At 51.2% G+C, this 7,151-nt stretch overlaps 1 long non-coding RNA gene across 1 annotated transcript; it reads right to left on the reverse strand.

Annotated features, from left to right (window-relative positions):
- Nucleotides 1–3,293: 3,293 nt before the first annotated feature.
- LOC117869897 lies at nt 3,294–4,681 on the reverse strand. The gene is made up of 2 exons (XR_004643861.1): nt 4,405–4,681; nt 3,294–3,515 (listed from the first exon to the last, which is right to left on the reverse strand). It is a non-coding gene; the product is annotated as an uncharacterized LOC117869897 (long non-coding RNA).
- Nucleotides 4,682–7,151: the final 2,470 nt, after the last annotated feature.

Raw genomic sequence — 7,151 nt, forward strand, 5'->3', positions numbered from 1 at the left:
GCCCAGGAAAGAGACAAAGGGAGAGGAGATGCTGGAGGGGGTGTCAGTTTAGAGCTGGCTGGGGAGACAGGGGGAGGCCCAGAACCTGGATCTGGGCTCCTCACCCCCTAAGATGGACCTGACTGAGGGGTCCTGTTTTCTCTACCTACAAGCTCTGTTTTAGACCTTGTTCCTGTCGTCTAATAAACCTTCTGCTTTACTGGCTGGCTGAGAGTCATGGTGAATTGCAGGAAGTGGGGGGGGTGCAGGGCCCTGATTCCCCCACACTCCGTGACAGCCAGGCGCTGCATGAACACACTGCAAGAGACAATTACTGCCTCAGCTGAGATCAGGGCCCAGTTGTGCCAGGCGCTGCCCAGACACACACAGAGGGAGACAGTCCTTGCCCCCAATGAGTTCACACTCTAAACAGGCCAGGTAAGGATTATTCTCACCCTTTTATACGTGTGGGGGCTGAGAGGATAAGTGACTTGCATGAGGTCACACAGAGATTCTGTAGCCGAGACAGCAACTGAGAGCAGGAGTCCTGAGTCCCGGTGCCTTAGCCCAGACCAGCCTTCGTACCACTCTTGAATAGGAATTGGCACGATCTTAAATGGCGCAACATTGCATTGTGATGCACAGAAAAATATTAAATTTCTCACCAATGAACAGGGAGAGGAGAGAAATGGTTTGCTGGTGAGATTTATTTTCAGTCCTGGTGGAGCTTCTGCTGTTCTTGGTGTAAACATTAGTGAACGTCCCCATTGTCTGCTTGTTGATTAAAGGCAGCAAAATCAACTCTCAGAGGGCAGGGATAGCTTGGTGATTTCAGCATTGGCCTGCTAAACCCAGGGTTGTGAGTTTAATCCTTGAGAGGGCCACTTAGGGAGCTGGGGCCAAATCAGTACTTGGTCCTGTTAGTGAAGGTGGGGGCTGGACTCAATGACCTTTCAGGGTCCCTTCTAATTCTATGAGATAGGTATATCCATATATTATTAACATCAGTCCTGCCCCAGCCCCCCACAGCAGTTGTTACTACACAATTTGCGGTTAGAATTTGATTTACGAGATCAGAGTGTGGAAGATGGATCTTCCTTCTTATCATCAGAGACTGGTTCCCAGCTGACATTTCAGTGATCATCCTGCTGTTTGAACCTCTAGGGCTGGAAGGGAAAAGAAAACAAGTGTGAAGTCCGGGGCACTTTTCACAGAGTCCTAGATGTTAAGGCTACAAAGGACCATTATGATCATCTAGTCTGACCTCCAGGATAACGCAGGTCAGAGAAATTCACCCAGTGTCCCCACTACTGAGCCCACTACTTTAGTTTGACTAAGGCATCAAGCCTGGATTTGAAGACATCAGGAGTGAGAGAATCTACCACATCCCTGGGGAGATTCTTCCAATGGTTAATCACCATCACTGTTAAAAATTTGGGCCTTATTTCTTATTTGAATTTGCCTGGCTTTAACTTCTAGCGGTTGGTTCTTACTCTGCTAGATTTAAAAGTCCTTTAGTACCTGGTATTTCTCAGGAAGGTCCTTATACCCAGTAACCAAGATGCCAGCTAATAAGCCATATAATAAGGTGCAAAAAATGCCTAATGAGGGGATTTCACATCTAGCTCCTCCCAGCTCGCAGGGTGTCAGTGTCTCTGTAACTACCCCTCTCCCTGGTGGAATACAGGACATTCTTGGAAGCCCTCTTATTGACGGGATGGGGCATCAGCATAATAGGAGGGAGAGGAGAGATTTTGGGGAGCAGCCCTCCTAATTTACTCCAGGATCTGTGCAGCCCACGAGGTTTCATAATGTTGACGTCATTAGGCCTATGTGAACCAAAGTTCTTCCATGTTTAAGCTCTGTCCTTCCATGTTTAACTCTAATCGACCTCAAAAGCCAAGGACAGAAATTGGAATGTGAAAACAGCCAGTTAGCAATTATGAGCCTGCTCATACAGGTACCAAGCGATAATGATGAGGTTTGCATGTTTCTAGCTGGAGAAGGGGTAATAACTAAGGGTAAACAGGACCAAATAACTGTTTAGAGGAGTGTTACTAACAAGCTAGATTTATAGCCCTAGAATGATTTAATTGCTTAAATGTATAAACATGCCTTCGGTAGAGAGGGGTGGGGGAGTGGGGGGGTGGTAGAGAGGGGGAGAAAGCGGGGGCTTAGTTGTAAAATGTATAAGAATAGAGAAACTGTTTTTGCTGGTGTGCTTGATTTGAGACTTGCCTGTCTCCTTGCACCACTTTGAGATCTCAAATTAACTTTGATTGTTTCTCCACCCCGGTATGTTTATTGACGCGAAGCACACCGGGCAACGAACCCCACTGTTGCTGTCCTCGGGCCTCTGTGCCGGCATTAATAACACATACAGCATCCGTGGCCTGTTAGTTCACAGCTAATGACAGACTCATAAACCTCTCTACATGCGCCAGACAGGGATAAAGGAACAAACTGCTAGACAGGCCATAAAATCCTTGTAAACAATGTTGTGGCTTTCTCCAAGATGAATCCTGCTGGTTTTATTAGCAGTGGTATGAGAATAGCCTGGACAGGGGCCCACTCCTGGTTCAGGGCCCATCCACATAAGTGATGGCCCCTGCCCCCAAAATCTTACAGTTTAAGGCCTTGTCTACACTGGGAAGTTTTCCCACTATAAGCTAAAGTGTGAATTTAAACCAATATAGTTCTACTGATATAATCCACCATGTGGACACTCTCTTTCCAGAGTGAATACAGGGCAGCCTTGTAATGCCATGTCCCTGGGTGGGTTATCAGCAAGAATCCAACAGGGGACTGCTGAGTCTCGGAGCAGGAGAGTCTGCTGCCTGAGCTAGAAGACTCACATGTGTTGACCGAGCCTCTTACAGGCTCATCTAGTTCTGTATGTGGGCCGGCAGCATTCCTTTTCTAATATAATAGCAACAGATCATAATGTTTAAGTTTAACCATTTCTCCCCGCTCCCCCAATTTTTATTGGTTTAAATGTTCACAGTTGTGGGAAGTTCTGGGAGGGTCAGAAAATATTTTTTTATTGACAGTAGATGTTGAATCAGCCAGCTACAGCTTCCGGGCTGTTAAAACACAAGGTGTCAATGTCACATGTCAAAATCTATAAAGTTAGTAGCCTTAAATCAAACTCTGAGTTCTCTCTCTAGGGTGACCAGATGTCCCATTTTTATATGGCCCCAATGTCCCAGTGTGGCACTAGGGGGCGCTGTGCTGCAGGGAGCAGGGTCGGGCACAGCCCCACAGGGAATGGTGACAAGCACATGGCATGTGAGAATAAAGACACAAACTCCACATCTAGGCAGACACTTTATTGGGGCTGAGCAGGAGGGTTAGCGTCCCCCTGAACCCAGGCAAATTCAGCCCCAGGCTGGCTTCGATGTGCTCCCAGGAAAGGCTGGGGAGCCTCACGGTGCCCACAGGGTGGCGAGCAAAGGGGGTCAGAAGTCACAGCAGAACCCACAGCCGCTCATCCTACAGCAGTTACAGCAGAAGCGACAGCCAGCGAAACTCTGAGCCTTCAGAAAGAGATGGAGAGACTACAGTGAGACCTGCCCTTAACCAAACCCGCCCCCCCCCCCCGACTACGTTCTCCCAAGGCGCTTTCCCCTCCCAGAGCCGGGGACACAACCCAGGAGTCCTGGCTCCCAGCCTCCCTGCACTAATCACCAGGCCCCACTCCCCTCCCAGAACTGAGGACACAACCCAGGAGTCCTAGCTCCCAGCCCCTCTACGCTAACCATGAGATCCCGCTCCCGTCCCAGAACTGGGGACACAACCCAGGAGTGCTGACTCCCAGTCCCCTCCCCGCTTTTCCCCAACCTGTTACTCCCATGTGGAGTTAGAGACACTTTTTGATCCCTATAGAAGAATTTAAATTTTTAAAGGCTTCTGGGAGGGGAGTGGGGTCTAGTGGTTAGATCAGGGGCTGGAAGGAGCAGAGGAAGGACAAAGCTGGGAATCAGGACTCCTGGATTCTATTCTTGACTCCCAGCAATAAGTGAGTACTAAAGGATTATGTTCTCTGCAGGATGTCAGAGTTCACAGACTGAACAACGCTGCCCTCTGCTGGGCAAGAGAGATGCTTGTTGGTAGAAATCTGCCATGAGATATTATTGGGGTTAACCCATGCAATAGTATTGGTGTTAAACTGTGGAACTCATTGCCACAGGATATGTTGGGGTTAACCCATGGGACTCCCTACCACAGGGTTTCCTTTGGTTAGCCTATGGGACCCTCTACCACTGGATATTAATTCAGTCAATGTAGGGGATATTTTAGACATAAATCTGTTAAACCACCTATCGCAGTATTTTATTGGAGTTAGCCCATGGTACCCGGCATACCCCTCCCCTCCCCGCATCAGTCCCAGCAGTAACCCAAGTGAAGCCACCTCCCACTACTCACCGCTTCTCTCTTCACCATCACCTTGGACTCGCCTCGGCCTTCCTCCGAGTGCTGGGACTCCGAGCCCTGTCAGAGCGGGAGAGCAGGGAGTCACTAGTGCCCAACGTGTTTGTTTGACCAGCAGTCATGACTTTGGTGGGATCATGGGGAATCTAACGCCCGTCTCTAAAGCACGTCCTGAGCGGACTGCTGGGCTCTGTCCCCAGCTCTGGCAGGGGAGCGGGGTCTAGTGCTCAGAGCAGGGGCGCTGGAAGTTAGGACTCCTGGGTTGTATCCCCGGCTCTGGAAGGAGAAGGAAATCCACTGCATTAGAGCAGCAGTGGGTGCGGGGGTCTGAGAGACAGGACTGCTGAATTTAATTCCCAGCTCTGCTGTTGCCTTACTGTGTGACCAGGAGAAACTCACTTCCCCAGGCAGAGCCTCAGTTTCCCCTCCCACCCATTACTGCATCGGAATCTCTTTGGGGCAGGGTCAGCCTCTTGCTGTGTGTCTAGGCAGCGCCTGGCACACCAGGAATGGAACAGGGTCCCCCACTCACGCCAGCCAGGGACGCTCCGCGGATTCCCTCAGCGCAAAGGAGGGACACGAACAGGAGCAGGACAGCCAGCATCTGGACTCTCATCTTCTCTTGGGGTTGGGTCTTCTCTGCGATCAGCCGAGTGGAGCTGGGAGCTACAGGGGCCTGTATTTATTCACTAGCTCAGAGCCCTCCTGGCCAGTGGAGTCAGTGATTGGCAGGGGAGGAGAGATTCCAGTAAGGATGGGGCTGGATGAACAGCTGTTTACCTACAATCCACATCCTTATGGGAAAAGACTCTTGTGATTTCAAAATATGGGACTTTTTTACCAAAATGCTTCTGTCTCTAACCAGGTGACAACACCCTCTGCCAGTCAGTCCTGATTCTCAGCCCCCTGCTCTGACCTGCTCGACCCCGCGAAGTGGGGTAGAACGAGGGTTGCCAGTTTTGGTTGGACGTATTCCTGGAGATTTCATCACATGACTCTGACTAATGCCATGTACAGAAGTGATATCACAGCCTGTTCCCCATTCCACAGCCAGCATAGATGGCGGGGGGGGGGGGGGGGCGGAATTCACCCCTTTAGCTTTGGATTAAAAATGTCCCCAATCCCCAGACACCCCTAAATTCAAAGGCCAAGTGACCCCACTTCTCTGACACCCTGCGGGGAGCGGGTGAGGGGCAGAGAGCAAGGATCCAGCCCCCTGGCCCATGCCTGGCTCCCAGGCGGGTTCAGGGGTTAATCGTTAACCAGGCATGTTCCAGTAACAGGCCGAAATCCTGGCTCTGGGGCTGCAAATCTGGGAATGTCCCACATTGGGTGTTGGGGAGGGGCTGAGAGTCTGGCCTAGCCCCAGCTCTGGGAGGGAGTGAGATCTAGTGGGGGTGGGGCTGGGAGTCAGGACTCCTGGGTTCTCTACCCCTGGATTCAGGACCCCTTGTGGTTGCTGGCCAAGAAAGAGCGTGGCAAGCCCTATTCGCAGCGTGAACCCTCGGGTATCAGAGGGATTGTCAGTGCCTGGCAGAGCCGCAGAGCTGGGGGCCTGCACGTCCCCCCTAAGGCAGGACCCTGGTTTACGCTGCTGAGCCCACACACCTCTGCCCTGCTGTGCTGTCTGCGGCGGGGGCTGATCACATCCTGTCAGGGTGTAAATCCAGCGCCGGCGGCTCCGCTTTATTAGCTCAGGTCTCTGACAGCCTGCGAGGTAGAGACATTTGACATGCGCTCCTCTACGCTCCCCACCCCCACCAGCTCTGCTGGAGCCCCTCACTCCCGACCCGCAGCCCCCTGCTAGCTCAGCCCCGGGATCTCGCGGCCAGTCACTCGAACTGGGACCTAGACTACACTCGCCGTTGGCTGAGCGGCATTTGCTCTGTAGACCCAACAAGATCCGAGCTCTAAAAGCCCTGTTTGAAACTGGGAATTTCCATGTCATGGGGAATCTGTGTCAAATTACCCCACTGGATCACTGCAACATGAGCAGGAGACACTCCGGGCAGGGGGTGGTTCCCCGCTTGAGAGCTGTCCCCACCCGAGCGCAGAGCGAGCTAGCGCCTGAGAACAGAATGCGGCCGCTGCAAGCGACAGGAGAGGCCAGGTGTCCGAGCAGCGCTGAGCAGCAGCTTCCCTGAAGGAGTTTAGGAACAAAATCAAATAAAACGAATGGACGATTTCAGCTACCGTGTTGTGTTCTCAGAATAGAATCCGTCCGGTGCTCTGCTCTGTCCCATGGTGACATGCCAGGAGTTATTTATAAGCACCTGTTGTAGCTTGCGGGGAGTCTTGGAAGAATTAGATGTTTGATAACGAGCTCTTCAATCTCTCAGAGAAGGTGTAACATGATGCAATGGCTGGAAGATGAAGCTAGATACATTCAGTTGGGAAAGGTGCAGATTTTTAACAGTGAGGATAATGAATCACTGGAATAGCGTACCAAGCAGGGTGGGGGTGGGGAGTGGGTTCTCCATCACTGGCAATGTATAAATCACGATGGGATGTCTTTCTAAAAGATCCGCTCTAGGGATTATTTGGGGGCCGTTCTCAGACCCGTGTGACACAGGAGGTCAGACGAGATGATCACAATGGTCCCTTCTGCCTTCGAATCTCGGAGTCTAGTGAATATTATGCCCCACAGTTACTGACATGATCTGAAATAGCCGACAGAGCTGAAATATAACAAACGGGAAAAATACATACAAAAGAGAAAACCCAAGTCCAACAGACATTTC

This window comes from Trachemys scripta, chromosome 24 (assembly GCF_013100865.1).
Source record: "Trachemys scripta elegans isolate TJP31775 chromosome 24, CAS_Tse_1.0, whole genome shotgun sequence".
NCBI classification, from domain to species: Eukaryota; Metazoa; Chordata; order Testudines; family Emydidae; genus Trachemys; species Trachemys scripta.